Genomic DNA, 27,038 nt, shown 5'->3' with positions numbered 1-27,038 from the left:
AACAATGTAAAGGTAAGCTAGATATTTTGTGTATTTCCACTTAAACTCTACCTGTATATACTGTCTCAATATTATCCTTTCTAATTTTGCTAAATTAGATTATAGAGTTTGCTATGTCTAAATCCAGGTTACCTACTCACCTTTATTACGTATACTGCTAATTTTAGGATAATACAAAACCATCCTATTGCTTCTTTACACGCTGCACATGTTAAGAGTAATGCAATGCTACCGTGAACAGTTTAATAATTAATTACTCGTCTCACAGTAACTGGTATCTCTCTGCTATAGGAAACTGAATTTGTACTAGAACGATCACTCATCTAATATCAGTCCACTCAGTGCTACCGGGATAACTTTTAAATTTAGAGTAATGAAATGATTTCTCAGTCATTTTGGAGCTACTGCAACTAACGCTTCCGATCGCATTTCGATTGCAATACTTAATCTCTGCTATTGCAGACTATTTAGCTGCTGACACGTAATTAACTTGATTGATAAAAACCTACACACGTTGTTGCTGTTATTTCGTGTATTTCCACTTAAACCCGTTATAGTTATTTTGCTATATTTATTACTAGTATAAACAGATTACTATCTCTAAATCCTGATAAACCAGCTCACACTAAACCATCTAATTTCTACCTTACACGCAGCACATATTAACATATTAACATTTAGCCGGTATAGTGAAATAGTAAACGAAATGTGTAGATCACTCATCTAATATCGTCTTTTCAGTGCTACCGGAACAACTTTTAAATTTAGAGTAATGCAACGATATCTCAGTTTTATGAAGCTACTGCAACTAACGCTTTGGATCTCTTTCCTGATAAATTACGCTCTGCAATATTAAGCCATGTAAATTGTCCTATTGGTCTGCTAACAATGCTATGTATAATAATACAAATCTTTTAAAAGCAATATCGTCTCACTGCAATACTTACACTCTGCATAATATATATGAATAATGCGAATAATGCTAATAATAAAGTCGTCTAAAACTCGGCTATAAGTAGAGAATAAAACTATCTTACATCAAAATAAACCATGTACTGCCAAACCAATAACGGCCAATGACTTAACAAAATAAACTTTAGCACTCTTTTGCTCTATTTTGAATAGTTGTAGTTCTCCACATTAACTGTCACATTGATATCACCACTGACAACACACCACTTTTTAACAGCACCAAAATATGAAAAAAGCACTTTATATGTTTCAAAAGTAGTTGCATCCATCTCTACATACCCAGGACGTTCTTCTGTATAATCTAGCCTATCTGTATACACTCGCCTGTCTTTTGTACACATTAGCCTCTCTGTATAAACTAGCCGGTCCTCTGTATACACTAGTCCGTCTGTATACACTAGCAAGTCTGTGGAACCAAGCCTCTCTCTCTGCATACCCTAGCCTCCATCTCTTACATAAACCAGGACCTTCTTCTGTATAATCTAGCCTATCTGTATACACTAGCCTGTCTTTTGTACACATTAGCCTCTCTGTGTAAACTAGCCGGTCTACTGTATACACTAGTCCATCTGTATACACTAGCAAATCTGCATACTCCTGCCTCTCTGTGTAACCCAGCCTCGCTCTCTCTCTCTGTATACCCTAGCCTCCATCTCTGCATACCCAGGACGTTCTTCTGTATAATCTAGCCTATCTGTATAAACTATCCTGTCTTTTGTACACATTAACCTCTCTGTATAAACTAGCCGGTCCTCTGTATACACTAGTCCGTCGGTATACACTAGCATCTCTTTATACATTAGCTCTCTGTATACCCAAGCCTCTCTGTATACACTAGTCCACCGGTATACACTAGCAAGTCTGCATACACTAGCCTCTCTTTGTAACCCAACTTCTCTCTCTGCATACCCAGGACGTTCTTCTCTATAATCTAGCCTATTTGTATACACTAGCCTGTCTTTTGTACACATTAGCCTCTCTGTATAAACTAGCCGGTCCTCTGTATACACTAGTCCATCTGTATACACTAGCAAGTATGCGTACTCTAGCCTCTCTCTCTGTATACCTTAGCTTCCATCTCTGCATACCCAGGACGTTCTTCTGTATAATCTAGCCTATCTGTATAATCTAGCCTATCTGTATACACTAGCCATCCATCTCTGCATACCCAGGACGTTCTTCTCTATAATCTAGCCTATTTGTATACACTAGCCTGTCTTTTGTACACATTTGCCTCTCTGTTTAAACTAACCGGTCTTCTGTATACACTAGTCCGCCTGTATACACTAGCAAGTATGCATACTCTAGCCTCTCTCTCTGTATACCCTAGCAAGTCTGCATACTCCTGCCTCTCTGTGTAACCCAGCCTCACTCTCTCTCTGTATACCCTAGCCTCCATCTCTGCATACCCAGGACGTTCTTTTGTATAATCTAGCCTATCTGTATAAACTAGCCTGTCTTTTGTACACATTAGCCTCTCTGTATAAACTAGCCGGTCTACTGTATACACTAGTCCATCTGTATACACTAGCAAGTCTGCATACTCCTGCCTCTCTGTGTAACACAGTCTCTCTCTCTGTATACCCTAGCCTCCATCTCTGCATACCCAGGACATTCTTCTGTATAATCTAGCCTGTGTTTTGTACACTTTAGCCTCTCTGTATAAACTAGCCGGTCTTCTGCATACACGAGTCTCTCTGTATACCCTTGGATGTCTTTTGTATACACTAGCTGCTCTTTATACATTAGCTCTCTGTATACCCAAGCCTCTCTGTATACACTAGTCCGTCTGTATACACTAGCAAGTCTGCATACACATGCCTCTCTGTGTAACCCAGCCTCTCTCTCTGCATACCCAAGATGTTCTTCTCTATAATCTAGCCTATTTGTATACACTAGCCTGTCTTTTGCACACATTAGCCTCCCTATATAAACTAGCCGGTCTTCTGTATACACTAGTCCGTCTGTATACACTAGCAAGTATGCATACTCTAGCCTCTCTCTCTGTATACCCTAGCCTCCATCTCTGCATACCCAGGACGTTCTTCTGTATAATCTAGCCTATCTATATACACTAGTGTATATATGACAGACTAGTGTATACAGAGGACCGACTAATGTGTACAGATAGGCTAGATTATACAGAAGAACGTCCTGGGTATGCAGAGCGCTCAGCTTTGAGGTATGGCCAACGTGAGTAATATGAGGGACACTCCTCACCCCCGCCCCCACCTACCAGATATGACTTTCATCCCCTTGCCCTCTCTGCCCCGGTCATCTGGTGGCAGTTTTATGCACTCCCTGGCCCCCACCCATTCATAATCCTTACCGACCTTTCTTTCCGCTGCTCACAGAAACACACTGGATGACTTGTCTAATTAACCAACTTGTACAAGACACCGCTATCCTCCTGTCTGACACCGGTCCCCCTTGGAGGCTTTACCCCTCACTGTTTGGGTGGTCCCTGCCTCTCCCTGGATGCTCCACATATACCACAACGACATTGTCAGAGGGGCACCACTTGACAGGACACGGGGCTGTCATGCCGGTGGCATCTCCCATTGGAGGAAGGGATGATGGCCCCAACCCCTTGGCAGCAGGTTCTTTCATGTACAGACCAGGGCGGCTCATCTTCCCTTCTGGAGTCTTGACCTTAGATGGGGGATTTGCACTTTGGGGGGTCTGAGTGATACCTAATGCGCTGTACTGGAAGGGCTTGACATTCCCGCATATGTGTCCCCTCCCCCTGGCTCCCACCTACTCTTTGCCGACATTGCCTTCTGCAGCTTTCGGGGACCCTGGATGACTTATTTATTGAGCCTATTGGTACGAGACACTGCTTCCCTCCAGCGTGACTCTGGACCCCCCTGGAGGATTTACCCCTTACTGTTTGGGCAGTCCCAGCCTCCCTCTGGAGATGCAGGAGAGACACTAATTGGCGGGCCCCAGGACTGCTGCTCGGGTGAAGTCTCCCATTGGATGGAGGGATGGTGGCCCCAGCCCCTGGCCTGCCGGATTTTCCATGCACCGACCAGGGCTGCTTCTCTTTCATCTTGATGTGGTGACCATGGAGGGGAGGAGTTGAAATTTATGGGGTCCGGGTGTTTGCTGGTGGGAGTGCGCTAAAGGACTTGACATTTCTGCATGTTTGTCCCCTCTCCCCTGTTTCCCCCCTCCCTTCCCCCCCTTCCCATCCTTCCCTTCCCTCCTTTCCCTCCCCCTTTCCCCCTTCCACTCCCCCTTTCCCCCCTTCCACTCCCTCTTTCCCCCCTTCCCTGCCCCTTTTCCCCCCGGGGCGTGGACGGGGGAGAGGGGGTAAGGAGAGGACAATCTGCCAAAGGGAGAAATGCATTTGTTCGGGGACTGCATGTACTTTAGGGGTATGGGACGGGGGGTGGTGGATCCCATTCTGTGATGCCTTTTCTGTTGTGACGGGCTCCCTCGTGCATGCCTACGTTTAGGGCGAGCCGAGGAGACCCCTCAGTGCTAACAGTTATATGCTCTACCTCTGTTTTGGTTATACTATTGTTTTTTGTTTCTTTAATGTTACTGATTGTCTTTTATTTGCATACCGGTATCAGACGTGACATTTACCACTGCCGGGGCTGGGGGGACTAGGATTCGGGGGCTCCCTCTCCAACCTGTCTACCCAATTACCCAAGTAGGACAGCGCGTTAAACCCAGTGTACATCTGGTAAGCGCTATAGCATAATTGTGCTGTTTTAGTATACCCTTCCTGTACTGTTGAGTGCGGACAACCCTTAATTTCCCTCTCCCCCTGGGGTTGAGGTGCCCGGCCTCTTTTTCCCTTTACCTTTCCTTGCATTTGCCCTTCCTTTCTCCCCCTTAGTTCCCGCCATGCATTACCTACCCAAAACCTACCTTGGTTCAACTTTCTTTGCTTTTCTCTGATGTCCCCCTCCCCCTCCCCGAGGAGCGATGGCAGACTCAGTCAAGGTCACCTCTCTAAACGTTAAGGGACTGAACTCCCCTGAAAAACGGTGGATCCTCCTGTGAGAACTGAACACATCCTGTACTGATGTGGCCTTTATACAAGAAACACATTTTAAAAATCTCTCATTTCTATGGTCGAGATCCTTCCCTAAGGTCTACCACTCTACTAACCCCTCCTCTCCATTCTGATCTCTAGCAGGCTCCCCTGGGTTCTCCAGGATTGTCTGGTGGACCCTGTGGGCCAATATATTTTTCTTAGGGGCCACATTGGAGAGCGCCTTTTTACATTTGCCACTGTGTACGCTCCCAATGATCACCAAGACACGTTCCTCAGAACTACCCTGCACAGATTATGTGACTTTCGGGAGGGCCAATTGATATTAGGTGGGGACTTTAATGTCCCCTTTCGCCATCGGTTGACACTTCTGCCTCTTGCTCCTCGCTCCCTACCCCTCACCTAGGTCTCTATTCTGGCACCTTAATGATGTGACCAGGGAATTGGACCTTTATTTCCAAGAAAACTAAAGCAGGACTGTGACCCGGGGATAATTTGGGAGGCTCACAAGTCAATACTCCGCAGGGTACTTATCAGGCACGGGGCGCGCATCAAACGAACACGGAAGGAACAGCTTGCTAATCTGTTTCGTGAACTTGCCTCTGTGGAAGCGAAACATAAACATACCCCCTTACGGACCTTAGAGATTGAATTGGGGACACTCCATACCCATATTGCTGTCCTACTCCATTATAAAGCGAAAGCGGCACTCCAGTTTTGTCGTAAACTGACGTAGGAGTCAGAGGACAAATGCAGAAAAATCTTAGCCAGGTCGGTAAAGGAGTTGAAATCTGGCTCTTACATACCACAGTTGATAGATGAGAATGGCCAGAGGGCCTCTACCCCAACCCAAATAGTCGAAGTCTTTGAAAAATTTTACTCTGATCTCTACAACCTGCCCGATTCAGGGTCTGGACAGGACAATATAGACAGATATGTAACCGGTTCTGGTCTACCAACCCTCTCATCGGAATCACGGGAGTACTTGGAGGACCCGATCACACTGGAAGAAGTCCAGACGGCCGTGGGACCTCCGAAGGTGGGTAAGGCTCCGGGCCCTGACGGATATACCGCACAATACTTTAAGACCTTCCTCCCTATTCTCGGCCCGCGCTTGGTGAATTTATTTAATACTCTGAGCTCGAATGGGGATTTTCCTGAGGATACCCTTAGAGCCCACATCTCGTTGATACCTAAGGAGGGCAAAGACCCGGGCCTATGTGGGAGCTACAGACCCATTTCCCTCCAAAATTCGGTCCTAAAACTATTCTCTAACTCCTCGCCACGTGATTGGCACATCACTTGTAGTCCCTTATACATATTGACCAGTTAGGTTTTATTCCCACCAGGGAAGATAGGGACAACACCACTAAGGTGCTTACCCTGATCCGTAAAGCAAAGTCATCTGGGACCCCTTGTCTTTTCATGAGTACTGATGCCGAGAAGGCTTTTGATCGGGTCAAATGGACATTAATGTTCTCGGTCCTTCGCCATATAGGTCTGAGTGAACGGATGCTGGCATGGATAAGTAAGATATACTCACGTACTTACATTCCACCGGACATCGCGCGTACGTTTATGTTGAACTTCCCCCCACCCCTTGTCACTAAGATCCGCAGTTTGCTTCACGGGTGGCATTCTGGCCTCCATTCCTGGTTCAGCAGATGCAATCTCATTAAAATGAACATACTCCCTAAATTTACTTATCTTTTCCAAGCTCTCCCGATCCAGATTCCAGTCCTGTTTTTTAAGCAAGCTCAATCCTTGCTCACTCAATTTAACTGGGCCCACAAAAATCCCAGACTTAAGCGGTCACAGCTGACATTGTCTAAACAACAGGGAGGGTTGGTTCTCCCTAACTTGCGACGCTACTACCTGGCCTCCCATCTGGGGCGTGTATTGGACTGGAATCGAAACAAACTTTCTAAGCTCACTCCCGAATCCCGCTAAGAAGCGCCATGTGGTGCTATAAGTATTTACCCACAGAATTTATGTCACATCCCACTATAGGGGCTTAGTTGAAAGTCAGTCACCTGATCGCTACCCAAAACACACTCACGTCTTTGACTTCCCCCCTATTCCCTATACGTGGCCATCCAACCTTTGAACTGGGGAACCACTTAGAAATTCCAACCTAGACAATGCGTCTAAATTCGTCATTGATGGAAAATGGCCTTCTTTCTCAACCCTAACAGATCCGACAGGGCTTTCCAACTGCCTTTTTGGAGAGCGGCGCAACGACATCATTTTCTCCATTCCATCCCCAATCCTCAAACGTTCGCCCGCCCTCAGACGGAGTTCGAGACTCTATGCAGGAGCGAAGGCCCTTTGGCCCACATTCTCTCTCAAACAGATTACCCACACTTAACCTGTCTGGCCAACTGGGAAAAGGACCTTAATTGCTAATTTTCCCCAGCACAGAGACAACGCATTATCACTTTGGCTCTCAAAATGTCGCTGTGCACGAAGATACAGGAGACGAATTTTAAACTTCTCACCAGGTGGTATTTGACACCATCAAAGCTGCAGAAATGTTTCCCCTCTTCCTCGAACATATGCTGGAGGTGTGGAGAAGAAGAGGGCACGTTGCTGCACATTTTTTGGTCCTGCCTCAGCTTGGTGGACTTCTGGACAGAGATCCGATGCATGACACAAAAATTCACAGACTTCTCCATCCAGGAAGAGGCTGCATTCTTTCTCTTGTACCATTCACAGATTCCCATTAAGAAGTACAAAAAAATCTATTTTATGGCATGTGATAAATGCGGCGAAATCCTGCATCCCTCTCTATTGGAAAAAATGTTCCCCCCCTTTCGTAAGGGGGGGAACTTTCGTAAGGGGGGGAACTGGCTTAGGAAAATAGAGAACATTAAAAAAAATGGAGGACTTGATCCTCACATCACAAGGTAAACAAGAATTTTTTAAACAAACCTGAGACATCTGGAATACCTTTATATTCTCGCTGGAAGGATGTCGCCTGCTATCGCCTTAGTGCTCTGAGCTTTCCTTGACTGGCCCCTTGGACAGTGGCTGCCATCGTGTCTTGTCCCCTCTTCTCCTTTTCTGATCTTTCAACCCTTCTCTTTTCGGCCTTCCTCCCCTATCTCTCACCCCCTCCACCCCCTCTCTCTTTTGGAAAGAGTGGAAAATTGGGAATGACGGCCCCACACCCCCCTCTGGATGGATTATGCCGGAGGGACCTGGGGTTTGTGTGACCCTGGATCTTGGTACAGTACTTTATCCGTGCCTCGAATCATTGTGATTGATGGAAGGCAGACTCACAGTTGCGAATATACCTGTATCAAGTATTGTTCAGCTGCTTTTTGCTCTGTATTTCTCTGTTGCATTATGTACTCGGGGGACCGTCTTCCCCTATTTGGAGAAAAAATTATATTTGAAAAAAAAGAAGCCTACGACACCTGGTATTCCCAGGCGGTCTCCCATCCAGGCATTAACCAGGTCGGACCCTGCTTAGCCTCCAAGATCAGATGAGATGGAACAGATTCAGGGTGATGTGACCGTAGCCAATATCTTCAGGCACTCTCAACTCTCTTGACAAACACCAAGATGGTCACCTTGGAAACAAGTGGAAAAAAATAGGTCAATGGCCACAACATAAAAAGAAGCCTACGGCATCTGGAAATCCCAGGCGGTCTCCCATCCAGGTACTAAACTGGTCCCAACCCTGCTTAGCCTCTGAGATCAGATGAGATTGGGCTCAGCGGATTTGGCGCAATTGTACCCGCTTAATTTTGTCCCTCTCCTGAATAGACTGAAATCTGATTCGGGAAACTGGCATGCTTTAACACTGACCTGGTTCAGGCGCTGTAATGCATTCAAAATGACGGCCCTCCCGCGGATTTTATACTTGTTCCAGACATTACCGATCCGGTTACCCCCAATTTTTTTCAGACAACTGCAGGTGCTGCTCCGGGACTTTATTTGGGCGCGCAAACCGCCCAGAGCCCGTTTGCAATTGCTTGCCAGACCAAAGGACAAGGGGGGTCTGGGTCTCCCAGATCTGAGACAATACTACAGAGTGACTCTGCTAGTGAGAGTCGTTGATTGGCATTGTAATGGCCCACACAAGCAGTGGGTGGAGATGGAGATTGAGGATGGATCCATTCCCCTATTGACCTCCCCGTGGCTCCTGTCCTCCCTACCAAAAGACCTCAGAGATCACCCCGTAGTGGGAGCTACGTTGGCTGTTGTGCGGAGGTTGTTCCGCTGCACACACATTGCTCCCTTGCCATCACCAATGACTCCGGTTATAGGTAATCCAGACTTCCCACCGGGATTTACCAACAAGAAACTGCGACAGTTGACAGTGGTGGGGAAACAGCGTCTGGGAGAGGTGTGGCCCTTGGGAGGGCTCCCGACCACGCAAACTGTCGCCAAGCTTTCTGACCCTCCGCTTGACTTGTTTAGTGCTTATCAACTTCATCACTTTCTTCTGGCCATACAAAGGGCCCCCTACACTCCTAGAGACCTGACACCCTATGAATCCATCTGTCACAAAAAGGAACCTGTGCGACACACCCTCTCCCTCCTGTACAACCTATTAAGTAGTCAGGAGGAGGAGTCGACCCCACCATTTATCCACAAATGGGAGAGGGACTTTGGCATCACATTTACCCCACAACAGATAGGCAAGATCCTGACATTAGTACATAAAGCTTCCATCGCAAACCAATATCAAGAATCAGGATACAAGATAGTCTCACGCTGGTATAGAGTCCCATACCTTCTGAATAAAATGAATAGATCGATCCCGGATGTTTGTTGGAGGTGCAATTCAGATACGGGGACCATGGGACACATTTTCTGGGCATGCCCGGCCTTGAGGAACTTTTGGGTGGAGGTGACCGAGACGATAAAAACTCTCAGAAATGTAGATATCGCAGACAACCCAGCAGCGTGCCTTCTACACTTGACCGAACAGCCTGTTCGAAAATACAAAAAAACCCTCCCGATGCAACTCCTGAACGCCGCCCGGGCCTGCATTCCCACACTGTGGAGGCAGCCTCAGCCCCCCATCCAAGGTGCTGTGGTATTCCAAAGTCAATCATATTCTCTGGATGGAAGAATTGACCGCCACCCTTCACAACACTGAAGAGGCATTTAGTGTTACATGGAGGCCCTGGAGGTATTTTTCTGGTACTTGAGACTACATTCGGGAGGTGAGCAGCGCCCCTGTCCCAGAAAAAGACTGAACATCTAACGTTTACCTACGTAGGCCATGTCTGCCCTCGGTGGCATCCCCCCCCCTCCCTTTTTGTCTTTATTTTTCTATTTTTCCCCGCCGCCACCCCCCCCCCTCCTCTCTCTCCGTCTTTGCACTCTCTTCTTGCCCCGTCCTCCCTTTTGACTGTGCCTTGTCTCCTTACTAGCCTTTGGGACCCAGAAGAGCCCCAGGGTTCTGGACACGACCGGCTCATATTTTACTCTGGTTCACATAGGTCATGATAAGCTGGCTCGCTGTGGTCCCAGTTGCTCTCCATGATTACATTTGTCCGAACAGGGCTGCATTAGTTATACTGTACTACATGTCCGAGGTGGGGTTTCTCTCATTTCTGCATGAAACTCTAGGACTCCCCTCTGAGAACCCAGAGTTATTTGGCTGCCTATTTTTTGTTACCATGTAATTGTGACCCTGGGTCATGCTGTATGGTTGACTGTTATATTTATGTTGTTCTACTTATACTTAATAAAAGAATAAAACAAAAAAATAAAAAATAAGTCAATGCCAACAACTTAAAAAAAGCCTATGGCATCGAGAAATCCCAGGTGTTCTCCCATCCAGGTACTAACCAGGTCCCAACCCTGCTTAGCCTCTGAGATCAAATGAGATTTGGCTCTTTCAGGGTGATGCAGCCATAGTAGATTTTTTCAGGCACGCTCAACCCTCTTGACAAACGCCAAGATGGTCACCTTGGGAAACAAACAAAAAAAAACAAGTCAACGCCAACAACATAAAAAGAAGCCTACCGCACCTAGTATTTCCAGACGGTCTCCCATCCAGGTATTAACAAGGCGCGACCCTTTCTAGCCTCTGAGATCAGCGGAGATTGGGCGCTTTCAGGGTGATGTGCCCATAGGCAATCTCTTTGGGCACTCTCATCCCTCTTGAAAAATGCCAAGATAGTCACCCTGGGAAACAAGCGAAAAAAAACAGGTCAACGCCAACAACATAAAAAGAAGACTACGGCACCTAGTATTCCAAGGCCGTCTCCCATTCAAGTACTAACTAGGCCCAACCCTTCTTAGCCTCTGAGATCAGAAGAGATAGGGTGCTTTCAGGGTGATGCGGCTGTAAGCGATCTCTTTAGGCACTCTCAACCCTCTTGACAAATGCCAAGATGATCACTTTGGGAAACAAGCGAAAAAAACAGGTCAACACCAACAACATAAAAATAAGCCTGCGGCATCTGGAAAACCCAAGCGGTCTCCCATCCAGGTACAAACCAGGCCCAACCCTGCTCAGCTTCTGAGACCAAACGAGATTGGGCGCTTTCAGGGTGTTGTGCTCGTAGGCAATTTCTTTGTGCACTCTCAACCCTCTTGACACATGCCAAGATGGTCACCTTGGGAAACAAGGGAAAATAAAACAGGTCAACGCCGACAACATAATGAGAAGCCTACGGCACCTGGTATTCCCAAGCTGTCTCCCATCCAGGTACTAACCAGGCCCATCGCTGCTTAGCCTCCGAGATCAGATGAGATTGGGCTCTTTCAGGGTGATTTGGCCGTAGGCACTCTCTTTGGGCACTCTGAAGCCTCTTGACAAAGTTGGTCACCTTGGGAAACAAGCTAAAAAAACAGGTCAAAGCCAACAACATAAAAAGAAGCCTACGGCATCTAGTATTCCCAGGCGATCTCCCAATCAAGACACTAACCAGACCAGATCCTTCTATGGCACCTGGTCTTCCCAGGCAGTCTCCCATCCAGGTACAAACCAGGCCTGACGCTGCTTAGCCTCTGAATTCAGATGAGATCGGGTGCTTTCAGGTTGATGTGGCCGTAAGCATTCTCTTCAAGACACGCCCAACCCTCTTGACAAACGCCAAGATGGTCGCCTTGAGAAACAAGCAAAAAAAACAGGTCAAAGCCAACAACATAAAAAGAAGCCTATGGGCTTACAGCGGACCCTAAGAGATGGGACCCACTAGCTCTGTCATGGTTCGGACGCTGTAATATGAACGCAATGCCACGACTTCTGTATCTACTACAAGCCTTACCTATCAAAATACCCCAGACTTTCTTTCATGCGGTTCGCTCAACCTTTATCAAGTTCCTCTGGCGCGGAAAACATATGCGTATTGGTAGGGCAATGCTGTTGCGACCGAAATTGCGGGGAGGTATTGGCTTCCCGGACCCTGCTCTATATTACACAGCGACGCACATGACACCGGTGGTTGACTGGTGCTGGTGTTCTGCCATATACTGTCCGGCCATGATATAGTGTCTGCGCCGTACTGCGCATGCGCAGTACGGAGCAGACGAAGCTTCGGAAAATCTCCGAAGCCGAACGGCGCCTGCGCGGTGAGTGGAGGTGGTAGCCCCACCATCCAAGCGGACATAGGGTTGTGAATATTAGAGGGCCCCTCGCAGGCGAGCTTCGCTCGCCACGCTTCGGGCTCGGCCTCGCTGTGCTCGGCTCTTTTATATTCTTACTCTATGTCCACTTGGATAGTGGGGATAGAACCTGGACTCAGTGCGCAGGCGCCGTTCATGCTCGGCAATTTTCGGAATCTGTGTTGCTGTGTACTGCGCATGCGCAGCACACAGCGGACACTATCCGATGGGGGACCATATGTGATAGGACACCGGCATGGGGAACTGAAGCTATGGGTCAAGCTAGAGCAGGAGATGGTGCGGGTTCCACTGACTGGTCTGCCTTGGGCGGGGAGGCCATTGGAGCCCTGTGTGACTACTCACCCGTTAATTGGCCCCTCGCTCGCCGAGATGGATAGTTTTTTTCACCTTTCCCACCTCACTAACTTCCCTTCTCCTATGACCCCAATTATTGGACATCCTAGATTCCCTCCGGGCCTGTCTGACCAGGCCTTTACCAGGCAAGCCCCGAAAGGGCTTCTGAGAGCAGCCCTATTTCTTGGACCCACGGGCTTGATTCCCATGGGGACCATACTGCTAGAGCAAGTACCTGTTGCATTGGATAGCTGGAGAGCTAGACAGCTAATCCATTTCCTCGGATCACTACCTAACCATTCGTTCTTCTCTAGACAATTCCACCCCTTTGAGGAACTTTGCCTGGATGATGGCCCAGTTCGTGGTTTCCTCTCTAGGTCCTACCAAATCCTTACAGACGCACAATCCTCCACGGATCCACCCTTCCTAGCTAAATGGAAAAGGGACTTACAAACTACATTCTCCAAACCACAGAAGGACAGAATACTCTTTTTCGCCCATAAGTCGTCACTCTGCAGTAAATATCAGGAGATCTCATATAAGCTGATCACACGCTGGTATCGTACACCGGTGGTGTTGGCCAAAATATTCCCCGGTCAATCTGACCGCTGCTGTCGCTGCGGGCAACAGGCTGGCACCATTCTCCACATTTTCTGGGAATGCCCTAAATTACAAACATTCTGGCAGCCTGTCCTGAGACTCATCCACAAGTTCACAGACATTTCCTTAGCCAATGATCCCACAGCAGTTCTTCTCAATCTAACTCCTATGTCGAGAAAGCGTTATCATAAGTCCTTACTTAAACATCTCCTCAATGCAGCTAGGGCCTGTATCCCAAGTCAGTGGAAAGAGCAATCTGCTCCAATGGTGACCCAGTGGTTCGCAAGGGTAAATGATATTGAACGAATGGAAGACCTGACTGCCACAATGAGGGATAAAACGGAGGAGCATGGGAACAGATGGTTCTACTGGACCCAGTTTCGCTTTTCGGAAGAATACCTCCGCGAGACATAGTAAGCTCATGGTGATCGTTGGAGATCGCTGTTCCAAACGTTGGACAGCTGATGAGCTGGTGAGCCGAGGGCGTCTCTTGCTCCCTGGGAGGGGACCCCATCCTATCCACTCTACCCACGACACCCCCTTACCCCTTCTTTTCCTTTTCTGCCATTTCCTTCCCCAATCTTCTCTTTCCCCTTCTCCCTCCTTTCAGTTCTACTATTTCCCTTCTTAACTCAAAAAAGGGAAAAGAAAATGGTATGTTCCGACCCCATTTGACTACTACACAATACTCTTCCCCTATCTATGGATATCTAAACTCTTCGAGGATAGCAGGGCTAGTATCAATAATATTTTACGTGGTAGAGGATCCCAACGAGATGGAGCTTTAATCTCATCTTGATATGACCGCAAAGCTGTACACATGCTATTCTCCTCGGACTTCTTACCATTGGCTCTGATATCCATGCAATATGATCGTTTGTTTGTAACTATTTGTATCACACATTCTGTGAAGTTGCCTTTGCATTGTATGTTGCATACTACTAAATAAAAATAAATAAAAAAAAGAAGCCTATGGCACCTGGTATTCCCAGGCGGTCTCCCATCCAGGTACTAACCAGGCCCGACACTGTTTAGCATCCGAGATCAGACGAGATTGGGTGCTTTCAGGGTGATGGGGCCATAGGTAATCTCTTCGGGCACTCTCAACCCTCTTGACATACGCCAAGATGGTCACCTTGGGAAACAAGTGAAAAAAAAAACAGGTCAAGGCCAACAACATAAAAAGAAGCCTACAGCACCTAGAATTCCCAGGTGGTCTCCAATCCAGGTACTAGCAAGGCCCAACCCTGTTTAGCTTCTGAGATCAGAGGAGAGCGGGTGCTTTCAGGGTTATGTGCCCATAGGCAATCTCTTTGGGCATTCTCAACCCTCTTGACAAATGCCAAGATAGTCACCTTGAGATACAAGCGATAAAAAACAGGTCAATGTCAACAACATAAAAAGAAGAATACGGCACCTGGTATTCCAACGCCATCTCCCATCCAGGTACTAACTAGGCCCAACCCTTCTTAGCCTCAGAAAAGAGAATAGATAGGGCTCTTTCAGGGTGATGCTGCTGTAAGCGATCTCTTTGGGCACTCTCAACCCTCTTGACAAATGCCAAGATGGTCACCTTGGGAAACAAGCAAAAAAAAAGAAAACGAATCAACGCCAACAACATAAAAAGAAGCCTACAATAACTGGTAATCCCAGGTGGTCTCCCATCCAGGTACTAACCAGGCCCGACTCTTCTTAGCCTCCAAGATCAGACGAGATTGGATGCTTTCAGAGTGATGTGGCCATAGGCAATCTCTTCAGGCACTCTCAACCCTCTTGACAAACACCAAGATGGTCACTTTGGGAAATAAGCGAAAAAAAAACAGGTCAACGCCAACAACATAAAAAAAAGTCTACGACACCTGGTATTCCCAGGCGGTCTCCCATCCAGGTACTAACAAGGCCCGACTCTATTAGCCTCCAACATCAAACGAGATCGGGTGCTTTCAGGGTGATGTGCCCGTAGGCAATCTCTTCAGGCACTTTCAACCCTCTTGACAAACGCCAAGATGGTCACCTTGGGAAACAAGCAAAAAAATAAAAATAAGTCGGAAGCTAGAGACAATACGGCCCGAGTCCTCAATTTAATCCATGCGGCGCATGTACAGGGAAGGCCCTTGCTTATGTTGTCAACGGATGCGGAGAAGGCCTTTGACAAGGTGGCCTGGCACTTTATGCAGGCCACCCTGGAACATATAGGTCTTGGCCCCAACATGATGAGCTGGGTAATGTCGCTTTACTCCACGCCATCGGCAGCGGTACGGGTGACCGAGTGGTGCTCGGACTCTTTCCCCATCACGAATGGGACGAGGCAAGGGTGCTCTCTGTCTCCCCTAATTTTAATTCTGACACTGGAACCACTTATGTGTCACGTTCGGAATGACCCGAATATTACTGGCATATCCAAACCCTCGGCACACCACAAAATTGCGGCGTACGCTGACGATCTAATTTTTTCCGTCTCCAATCCACACATTTTGCTTCCCAAAATACTTGCGTCTCTACAGCGACACGGCAGCCTATCAAACTATAAAAACAATTGCGCCAAGTCGGCTGTATTGAATATATCGGTCCCGGATGGTGAGGCCAAGAGGCTCCGCTCCTCTTTTCCATTCTACTGGGCTGAAAAATCTATACGTTAACTGGGCGTTGACATCGCAGCCGATTTATCGCAATTGTACCTGCTTAATTTTGTCCCTCTCCTGGATAGACTGAAATCTAATTTGGGAAACTGGCATGCTTTAACACTGACCTGGTTTGGGCGCTGTAATGCATTCAAAATGATGGCCCTCCCTCGGATCTTATACATGTTCCAGACATTACCGATCCGGTTACCCCCAATTTTTTTCAGACAACTGCAGGTGCTGCTCCGGGACTTTATTTGGGAGCGCAAACCGCCCAGAGCCCGTTTGCAATTGCTTGCCAGACCAAAGGACAAGGGGGGTCTGGGTCTCCCAGATCTCAGACAATACTACAGAGTGACTCTGCTAGCGAGAGTCGTTGATTGGCATTGTAATGGCCCACACAAGCAGTGGGTGGAGATGGAGATTGAGGATGGTTCCATTCCCCTATTGACCTCCCCGTGGCTCCTGTCCTCCCTACCAAAAGACCTCAGAGGTCACCCCGTAGTGGGAGCTACGTTGGCTGTTGTGCGGAGGTTGTTCCGCTGCACACACATTGCTCCCCTGCCATCACCAATGACTCCGGTTATAGGTAATCCAGACTTCCCACCGGGATTTACCAACAAGAAACTGCGACAGTTGACAGTGGTGGGGAAACAGCGTCTGGGAGAGGTGTGGCCCACGGGAGGGCTCCCGACCACGTAAACTGTCGCCGAGCTTTCTGACCCTCCGCTTGACTTGTTTAGTGCTTATCAACTTCGTCACTTTCTTCTGGCCATACAAAGGGCCCCCTACACTCCTAGAGACCTGACACCCTATAAATCCATCTGTCACAAAAGGGAACCTGTGCGACACACCCTCTCCCTCCTGTACAACCTATTGAGTAGTCAGGAGGAGGAGTCGACCCCCACCATTTATCCACAAATGGGAGAGGGACTTAGGCATCACATTTACCCCACAACAGATAGGGAAGATCCTGACCTTAGTACATAAAGCTTCCATCGCAAACCAATATCAAGATACAAGATAGTCTCACGCTGGTATAGAGTCCCATACCTTCTGAATAAAATGGATAGATCGATCCCAGATGTTTGTTGGAGGTGAAATTCAGATATGGGGACCATGGGACACCTTTTCTGGGCATGCCCGACCTTGAGGAACTTTTGGGTTCCCAGTAGCGTGCCTTCTACACTTGACCGAACAGCCTGTTCGAAAATACAAAAAAACCCTCACGATGCAACTCCTGAATGCCGCCCGGGCCTGCATTCCCGCACTGTGGAGGCAGCCTCAGCCCCCATCCAAGGTGCTGTGGTATTCCAAAGTCAATCATATTCTCCGGATGGAAGAATTGACCGCCACCCTTCACAACACTGAAGAGGCATTTAGTGTTACATGAAGGCCCTGGAGGTATTTTACTGCTACTCGAGACTACATTCGGGAGGTGAGCAGTGCCTCCGTCCCAGAAAACGACTGAACATCTAACGTTTACCTACGTAGGCCATGTCTGCCCTGGGTGGCATTCCCCCCTCCTTTTTGTCTTTATTTTTCTTTTTTTCCCCGTCGCCATCCCCCCACCTCCTCTCTCTCCGTCTTTGCACTCTCTTCTTCCCCCGTCCTCCCTTTTGACTATGCCTTGTCTCCTTACTAGCCTTCGGGACCCAGAAGAACCCCAGAGGCCGGCTAGTTTATACAGAGAGGCTAATGTGTACAAAAGACAGGCTAGTGTATACAAATAGGCTAGATTATAGAGAAGAACGTCCTGGGTATGCAGAGATGGAGGCTGGGTTACACAGAGAGGCTAGTGTATGCAAGCTTGCTAGTGTATACAGACGGACTAGTGTATACAGTAGACCAGCTAGTTTATACAGGGAGGCTAATGTCTACAGAAGACCGGCTAGTGTATACACATAGGCTAGATTATAGAGAAGAACGTCCTGGGTATGCAGAGATGGAGGCTAAGGTATACAGAGAGAGAAGTTGAGTTACAAAGAGAGGCTAGTGTATGCAGACTTGCTAGTGCATACCGGTGGACTAGTGTATACAGAGAGGCTTGGGTATACAGAGAGCTAATGTATAAAGAGATGCTAGTGTATACAAAAGACAACCAAGAGTAGACAGTGAGGCTCGTGTATACAGAAGACCGGCTACAGAGAAGCTAATTTGTACAAAAGACAGGCTAGTGTATACAGATAGGCTAGATTATACAGAGGAAGGTCCTGGGTATGCAGAGATGTAGGCTAGGGAATCCAGAGAGAGACTGTGTTACACAGAGAGGCTAGAGTATGCAGAAGAACGGCTATTTTTTTTTACAGATAGGCTTGTGTATACAGAAGACAGTCTGGGGAATTCAGTGAGGCTAGTGTATGCAGAGAGGCTGGGACACCGAGACTATTGTAAAAAGAAGGCAGGCTAGTGTATATAGATTACGGGCACCTGTATACAGAAGACAGAGAGGCTAGTCTATATTGAGTGGCTGGTGTACACAGAGAGATTAATGTATACAGAAAAGCTAGCGTGTAAAGAAGACAGGACTTTATTTTTTGCTAATGCAACTACTTTTGAAACATATAAAGTGCTTTTTTCATATTTTGGTGCTGTTAAAAAGTGGTGTGTTGTCAGTGGTGATATCAATGTGACAGTTAATGTGGAGAACTACAACTATTCAAAATAGAGCAAAAGAGTGCTAAGTTTACTTTGTTAAGTCATTGACTGATAGACGTTAAGTAATTGGCCGTTATTGGTTTGGCAGTACATGGTTTATTTTGATGTAAGATAGTTTTATTCTCTACTTATAGCCGTGTTTTAGACGACTTTATTATTAGCATTATTCGCATTATTCATATATATTATGCAGAGTGTAAGTATTGCAGTGAGACGATATTGCTTTTAAAAGATTTGTATTATTATACATAGCATTGTTAGCAGACCAATAGGACAATTTACATGGCTTAATATTGCAGAGCGTAATTTATCAGGAAAGAGATTCAAAGCGTTAGTTGCAGTAGCTTCATAAAACTGAGAAATCGTTGCATTACTCTAAATTTAAAATATGTTCCGGCAGCACTAAAAAGACGATATTAGATGAGTGATCTACGCATTTCGTTTACTATTTCACTATACCGGCTAAAAGTTAATATGTTAATATGTGCTGCGTGTAAGGTAGAAATTAGATGGTTTAGTGTGAGCTGGTTTACCAGGATTTAGAGATAGTAATCTTTTTATACTAGTAATAAATATAGCAAAATAACTATAACGGGTTTAAGTGAAAATACACGAAATAACAGCAACAACGTGTGTAGGTTTTTATCAATCAAGTTCATTACGTGTCTTTAATCATGTAGTGAATATACCCCAATATTGGAGCACAAGGATGAGAAAGCATAATAACTAACAGAGGATGACATGGCAAAAAGACAAACTGCATTAGAAATGTGAATATGAATTAGAGTTGAAATGCCAATCGCCACGGCTACGTACAGCAAAGTGTGAGCTAAGCAGCTAAATATTCTACAATAGCAGAGATTAAGTATTGCAGTCGAAATGAGATCGGAAGCGTTAGTTGCAGTAGCTCCAAAATGACTGAGACATCATTTCATTACTCTAAATGTAAAAGTTATCCCAGTAGCACTGAGTGGACTGATATTAGATGAGTGATCGTTCTAGTACAAATTCAGTTTCCTATAGCAGAGAGATACCAGCTAAATGTGAGACGAGCAATTAAACTGTTCACGGTAGCATTGCATTACTCTTAATATGTGCAGCGTGTAAAGAAGCAATAAGATGGTTTTGTATTATCCTAAAATTAGCAGTATAAAGGTGAGTAGGTAACCTGGATTTAGACATAGCAAACTCTATAATCTAATTTAGCAAAATTAGAAAAGATAATATTGAGACAGTATATACAGGTCGAGTTTAAGTGGAAATACACAAAATATCTAGCTTACCTTTACATTGTTCAATAGAGTAAATTGACGTAGCTTGAAAATTCCAACGTGTAAATCGTTCCATTAATTATGTTACGCACGAAGACGGCTTACACTGACTGTTTTCCGTTTCCACTGGTCATCGGCATAATGTATCAGTAACCATGAACATTAATAGTGATAGACAGCTTACATTAGGATGTATGCATGATGTGAATGTAAAATGAATGTAAAATAGTTGCATTATGTGTTATTAATGTAATCAAACTGTATTGTTATGCTTTGCTACTGCAACCACTTCTCAATCAAGTAAACCGTCCCACTGATTTTCTCACATTTTGCCGCTGTTAAAAAATGTGTTGCAAGTGTTATGTGTTACAAATGGTTATCAGTGTGACAGTTAATGTGGAGAAGAAGTAATACACAAAATAGAGTCAGAAAGAGAATCCTATTGCATAGAGGTAGCGAGAGATGGTTGCATTAATCTTAATGTGCAGTGTGTAAAAGGTTTTAAAAATATGGTTTTGTGTGACTTTTGCTTTAACGTAAAATTAGCTGTAGACATTATAACTTGTTACAATGATTTAGAGATAGTAATCTCTATAAAATAATAATAATAAGTATAGCAAAACAAATTAGGAATATTTTGAGGCAGTATGTATAGGTCGAGATATAGTGAATACACAAAAGGGATCAAGGGATAGTAGCAAAGTCAAGGGATAAATGCAAAGGTACTCTATTTAACAGTAAATTGACGTAGCTTGCAAATTCCAACGTGTAAATCGTTCCATTAATTTTGATGCTCAAGAAGACGGCTTACACTGACTGTTTTCCGTTTCCACTGGAAAGAGAATCCTATTGCATAGAGGTAGCGAGAGATGGTTGCATTACTCTTAATGTGTAAAGGTTTTAAAAAGATGGTTTTGTGTGAATTTTTCTTTAACGTAAAATTAGCTGTGGACATTATAACTATGGTTAGGTTTACAATGATTTAGAGTTAGTAATCTCTATAATATAATAATAATAAGTATAGCAAAACAAATTAGGAAAATATTGAGGCAGTATATATAGGTCGAGATAACGTGAATACACAAAAGGGATCAAGGGATAGTTGCAAAGTCAAGGGATAAATGCAAAGGTACATTATTTAAGAGTAAATTGACGTAGCTTGCAAATTCCAACGTGTAAATCGTTCCATTAATTTTGTTACGAACGAAGACGGCTTACACTGACTGTTTTCCGTTTCCACTGGAAAGAGAAACCTATTGTATAGAGGTAGCGAGAGATGGTTGCATATGGCAGAAAGACGGCTTACACTGCTTTTCTCACATTTTGCTGCGGTAAAAAGAAATGTTTTGTCACTGTGTTTTAACTGTGACAGATAAGGTGGAGAAAAAGAAGTAATACAGAAAATAGAGTCAAACAGTGGAAACGTTAAAAAATACAATTGGTATACGATTTTGGTATAACTGAGGTACAGGGCAATTACTATAGTATGACTTGCCAATGTTTATCATGTCTTGTTTATATCACACAAAGATGTATACAGTCTGACTAATTATATATGTCTGTGCCAACTATTGTTAATAAAAAACGGAGTTAAAAAAAAAAAAACAGTGGAAACGTTTATTTGTCATGACAGCTGATACTGGTTGAGCAATAAAACTGTTTTATTAAGATGTAAGACTAGTTTTATTCTCTACATATTGTTGTATAATATAGGCGACCAATAGGACATTTAAATGGCTTAATATTGTAGGGAGGAAGTATCGCTGTTCAAAGGTAAGAGATTGAAAGCTTAGCTTGAAAATGGCCGAGAAATAGTTGCGTTAGTCTAAATTTAAAGGATATGCTGGTACCAATGAGAAAGCTTATTGATTGACTAGTTGATCTTTGCATTACACAATTCTATTATTATTATTATTATTATTAAGATCATAGTGCAGAGAGATACTCAGTTAATGTCAGAGATACTCGGTCAATGTCAGAAAAGCAATAAAACTGTTTACATCGTTAGAGAGCGATGGTTACATTACTCTTAGTATGTGCAGCATGTCTGGTAGCAAATGGATGGTTTTGTGAACATTTTGCATTAAGGTACAATTAGCGGTAGAAGTGAATAGATTTAAGCGGATTTTGAGATAGTACTCTCCATTTCTAATAAGAAATAAAGAAAAATAAGTCAGGATGGTGTGTCAGGACTGTCACATACTCACAGTCCCGGTACAAATATGCAAAATAGAGCAAAAGAGTACATGGTTTATTTTGATTTATGATAGTTTTATTGCATGCTTGATGTTCTGTATTCACTAGCCTTTCTTCTGTATGCTGTAGTCTTTTATATATACTAGCCTCTCTGTACACCCTTGCATCTCTGTAATACACTAAATCCTCTGTATACCACAGCCTGTCTTCTGTATACACTAGACTGTAAACACTAGCTAGAATACACCAGCCTGGTTTACTAGGTTCACTAGATTCTCTGTATACACTACCCAGTCTTCTGTATACACTAGTCTCTCTATATCCACTGTCCTATCTGTATACACTCGACTCTCTCTATACACTAACCTCTCTATATACACTAACATCTTTGTATATACTAGCCTCTCTTTAAATTAGCCTCTCTGTGTACCCCAGCCTCATTGTTTACTCTAGCATCTCTGTATACTCAAGCCTATCTGCATTCACTAGCCTGTATTCACTAGCCTTATATATACTAGCTTCCTGCTTCTCTGTACACCCTTGCATCTCTGTACACTAGACTCTCTGAATACACTAAACCCTCAGTATACCACAGCCTGTCTTCTGTATACATTAGACTGTAAAAACTAGCTAGAATACACCAGCCTGTCTTCTTTACCCAATAGACTCTCTGTATGCACTACCCAGTCTTCTGTATACACTGTCAGCTTTGATGTATACCCAAGCCTGTCTTCTGTATACACTAGTTTCTCTATATGCATTGTCCTTTCTGTATACTCTCGACCTTCTCTATACATTAACCTCTCTATATACACTAACATCTTTGTATATACTAGCCTCTCTTTAAATTAGCCTCTCTGTGTACCCCAGCCTCACTGTTTACTCTAGCATCTCTGTATACTCAAGCCTATCTACATACACGAGTCTTCTGTATTGTGTATTAACTAGCCTTTCTTCTGTATGCTGTAGTCTTCTATATATACCAGCTTCTCTGTACACCCTTGCATCTCTGTAAACACTGTGTAAACTAGCCAGTCTTATGTATACACTCGCCAGCTGTATACACTAGACTCTCTGAATACACTAAACTCTCTGTATACCACAGCCTGTCTTCTGTATACACTAGACTGTAAAAACTAGCTAGAATACACCAGCCTGTCTTCTGTACCCACTAGACTCTCTGTATACACTACCCAGTCTTCTGTATAGAATGTCAGCTTTCATGTATACCCTTTCTGTATACACTAGCTTCTCTATATGCACTGTCCTTTCTGTATACACTCGACTCTCTCTATACACTAACCTCTCTATATACACTAACATCTTTGTATTTGTCTTTAAACTAGCCTCTCTGTGTACCCCAGCCTCACTGTTTACTCTAGCATCTCTGTATACTCAAGACTAGCTACATACACGAAACCTGTATTCTGTATTCACTAGCCTTTCTTCTGTATGCTGTAGTCTTCTATATATACCAGCTTCTCTGTACACCCTAGCACTGTAACAGTACTAGGTTCCTGTATTACAGAAACAGAACACCAGCAATAAGGTGTATACTGTGCAGGAGGCACACAACACCGACTCTAACTTCTGCACTGCAGATGCATGTATTGCAGAAATTGAACACCAGTAATAAAGGGTAGCTTCAGGTGTGTACTGTGCAGGAGGCACATAACACCCACTGTAACAGTGCTAGGTTCCCAAGCAGTAAAGACACTGTCCCTGCCTATCGTCCTCTTTCCCTGACCACCGCAACACACTATACAAGGCCGCCATGCTGGCGGCCTTATATAGTGTGGGGTGTGTACTAAACCCCCCTGAGCTATAATTGGCCACAGGAATCCTGCCTGTGGTGAATTGTGGCTCTCCTCACACAGGATGTCACATCTGTTCTTATTATATAGAACCTATTATGCTCCTCGTAAACTTTTTCAGTTTGGCCGAACGGCCGGACGCAAGTTGCCCCCGGTGCGGGAACATGGGGGGAGACATGATGCACATGTTTTGGAGATGCCCGAAGTTGATCCGCTACTGGACAGAGGTGACAGGAACCATTGATCGGGTGGTTGGAACCTCCACCAGGATGGAGGCGAAGTATTGTCTCCTGGGATTAGTTGAAGGAGTTGGAAACCCGGGAAGTAGCCAGATGGCAGTTCTGAGATGCCTATTTCAGGCAAGGAAACTGATTGCCCAACCCTGCTTAGCCTCCAATGTTGGCAATGACTTGGTTTTTTTCGCTTGTTTCCCAAGATGACCATGTTGGCGTTTGTCAAGATGGTTGAGAGTGCCCGAAGAGATCGCCTATGGCCCCATCACCTTGAAAGTGCCTGATCTTGTCTGATCTCGGAGGCTAAGCATTGTCGGGCCTGATTAGTAACTGGATGGGAGACCAACTGGGAATACCAGGTGCCGTAGCATTCTTTTTATGTTGTTGGCGTTGACATGTTTTTTTTTTTCCGCTTGTTTCCCAAGGTGATCATCTTGGCATTTGTCAAGAGGGCTGAGAGAGCCCAAAGAAATCTCCTACGGCCACATCCCCCTGAAAGCGCCCGATCTCATCTGATCTCAGAGGCTAAGCAGGGTCCGGCCTGGATAGTACCTAATTAAAGGTGCCGTAGGAATCTTTTTATATTGTTGGCTTTGACCTGTTTTTCTTTCGCTTGTTTCCCAAGGTGACCATTTTAGCATCAGTCAAGAGTTTTGAGTATGTCCCAAAGCGTTCGCCTGAGGTCACATCACCCTGAAAGCGCCCAATCTCAGAGGCTAAGCAGGGTCTGGGTCAGATGGGAGACCGCCAGGGTCTATGTTGTTGGCGTTGACCTTTTTTTTTTCACTTGTTTCCCAAGATAACCATCTTGGTATTTGTCAAGAGGGTTGAGAGTGTCTAAATAGAACACCTATGGCCACATCACCCTGAAAGTGCAGAATCTCATCTGATCTCGGAGGCCTAGCAGTGTACGGCCTGGTTAATACCTGTATGGGAGACCATCTGTGAATACCAGGTGCCGTAGGCTTCTTTTTATGTTGTTGGCTTTGAACTGTTTTTTTCGCTTGTTTCTCAAGGCGACCATCTTGGCGTTTGTCAAGAGGGTTGGCCGTGTCTTGAAGAGAACGCTTACGGCCACATCACACTGAAAGCACCCGATCTCGTCTGATTTCAGAGGCTTAGCAGCATCAGGCCTGGTTAGTACCTGGATGGGAGACTGCCTGGGAAGACCAGGTGACATAGAAGGATCTGGTCTGGTTAGTGTCTTGATTGGGAGATCGCCTGGGAATACCGGATGCCGTAGGATTCTTTTTATGTTGTTGGCTTTGACCTGTTTTTTTTCCCTTGTTTCCCAAGGTGACCATCTTGGCATTTGTCAAGAGGGTTAAGAGTGCACAAAGAAATTGCCTACGGGCACAACACCCTGAAAACGCCCAATCTCGTTTGGTCTCAGAGGCTAAGCAGGATTGGGCCTGGTTTGTACCTGGATCGGAGACCGCCTGGGTTTTCCAAATGCTGCAGGCTTCTTTTTATGTTGTTGGCGTTGACTTGTTTTTTTTGTTTGTTTCCCAAGGTGACCATCTTGGCGTTTGTCAAGAGGGTTGAGCGTGCATTTGATCTCAGAGGCTAAGCAGGGTTGGGACCTGGTTAGTACTGGGATGGGAAACCGCCTGGGATTTCTCGATGCCATAGGCTTTTTTTTTAAGTTGTTGGCATTGACTTATTTTTTTTTTTTTTGTTTTATTCTTTTATTAAGCATAAGTAGAACAATATAAATATAACAGTCAACCATACAGCATGACCCAGGGTCACAATTACATGCTAACAAAAAATAGGCAGCCAAATAACTCTGGGTTCTCAGAGGGGAGTCCTACAGTTTCATGCAGAAAATAGAGAAACCCCACCTCCGACATGTAGTACAGTATAACTAGTGCAGCTCCGTTCGGACAAATGTAATCATGGAGAACAACTGGGACCACAGCGAGCCAGCTTATCATGACCTACGTGAACCAGAGCAAAATATGAGCCGGTCATGTCCAGAACCCTGGGGTTCTTCTGGGTCCCGAAGGCTAGTAAGGAGACAAGGCATAGTCAAAAGGGAGGACGGGGGAAGAAGAGAGTGCAAAGACGGAGAGAGAGGAGGTGGGGGGATGGCGACGGGGAAAAAAAGAAAAATAAAGACAAAAAGGAGGGGGGGAATGCCACCCAGGGCAGACATGGCCTACGTAGGTAAACGTTAGATGTTCAGTCGTTTTCTGGGACGGAGGCACTGCTCACCTCCCGAATGTAGTCTCGAGTACCAGTAAAATACCTCCAGGGCCTCCATGTAACACTAAATGCCTCTTCAGTGTTGTGAAGGGTGGCGGTCAATTCTTCCATCCGGAGAATATGATTGACTTTGGAATACCACAGCACCTTGGATGGGGGCTGAGGCTGCCTCCACAGTGCGGGAATGCAGGCCCGGGCGGCATTCAGGAGTTGCATCGTGAGGGTTTTTTTGTATTTTCGAACAGGCTGTTCGGTCAAGTGTAGAAGGCACGCTACTGGGAACCCAAAAGTTCCTCAAGGTCGGGCATGCCCAGAAAGGGTGTCCCATGGTCCCCATATCTGAATTTCACCTCCAACAAACATCCGGGATCGATCTATCCATTTTATTCAGAAGGTATGGGACTCTATACCAGCGTGAGACTATCTTGTATCTTGATATTGGTTTGCGATGGAAGCTTTATGTACGAAGGTCAGGATCTTCCCTATCTGTTGTGGGGTAAATGTGATGCCTAAGTCCCTCTCCCATT

At 45.3% G+C, this 27,038-nt stretch overlaps 4 pseudogenes; all 4 read right to left on the bottom strand.

Moving 5' to 3' along the window:
• Positions 1–11,616: 11,616 nt before the first annotated feature.
• On the bottom strand, positions 11,617–11,735 carry LOC143947249 (5S ribosomal RNA; annotated as a pseudogene).
• Positions 11,736–14,477: 2,742 nt separating this feature from the next.
• Positions 14,478–14,596, bottom strand: LOC143945616 (5S ribosomal RNA; annotated as a pseudogene).
• Positions 14,597–14,697: 101 nt separating this feature from the next.
• LOC143949495 (5S ribosomal RNA) lies at positions 14,698–14,816 on the bottom strand (annotated as a pseudogene).
• A 322-nt stretch (positions 14,817–15,138) lies between these two features.
• Positions 15,139–15,257, bottom strand: LOC143948639 (5S ribosomal RNA; annotated as a pseudogene).
• Positions 15,258–27,038: the final 11,781 nt, after the last annotated feature.

This window comes from Lithobates pipiens, unplaced genomic scaffold, assembly GCF_037356315.1.
Source record: "Lithobates pipiens isolate NorthernLeopardFrog02 unplaced genomic scaffold, aLitPip1_a1.2 Scaffold_30, whole genome shotgun sequence".
In the NCBI taxonomy this organism is placed as follows: domain Eukaryota; kingdom Metazoa; phylum Chordata; class Amphibia; order Anura; family Ranidae; genus Lithobates; species Lithobates pipiens.
This window is presented reverse-complemented; position numbering and strand designations above follow the sequence as displayed.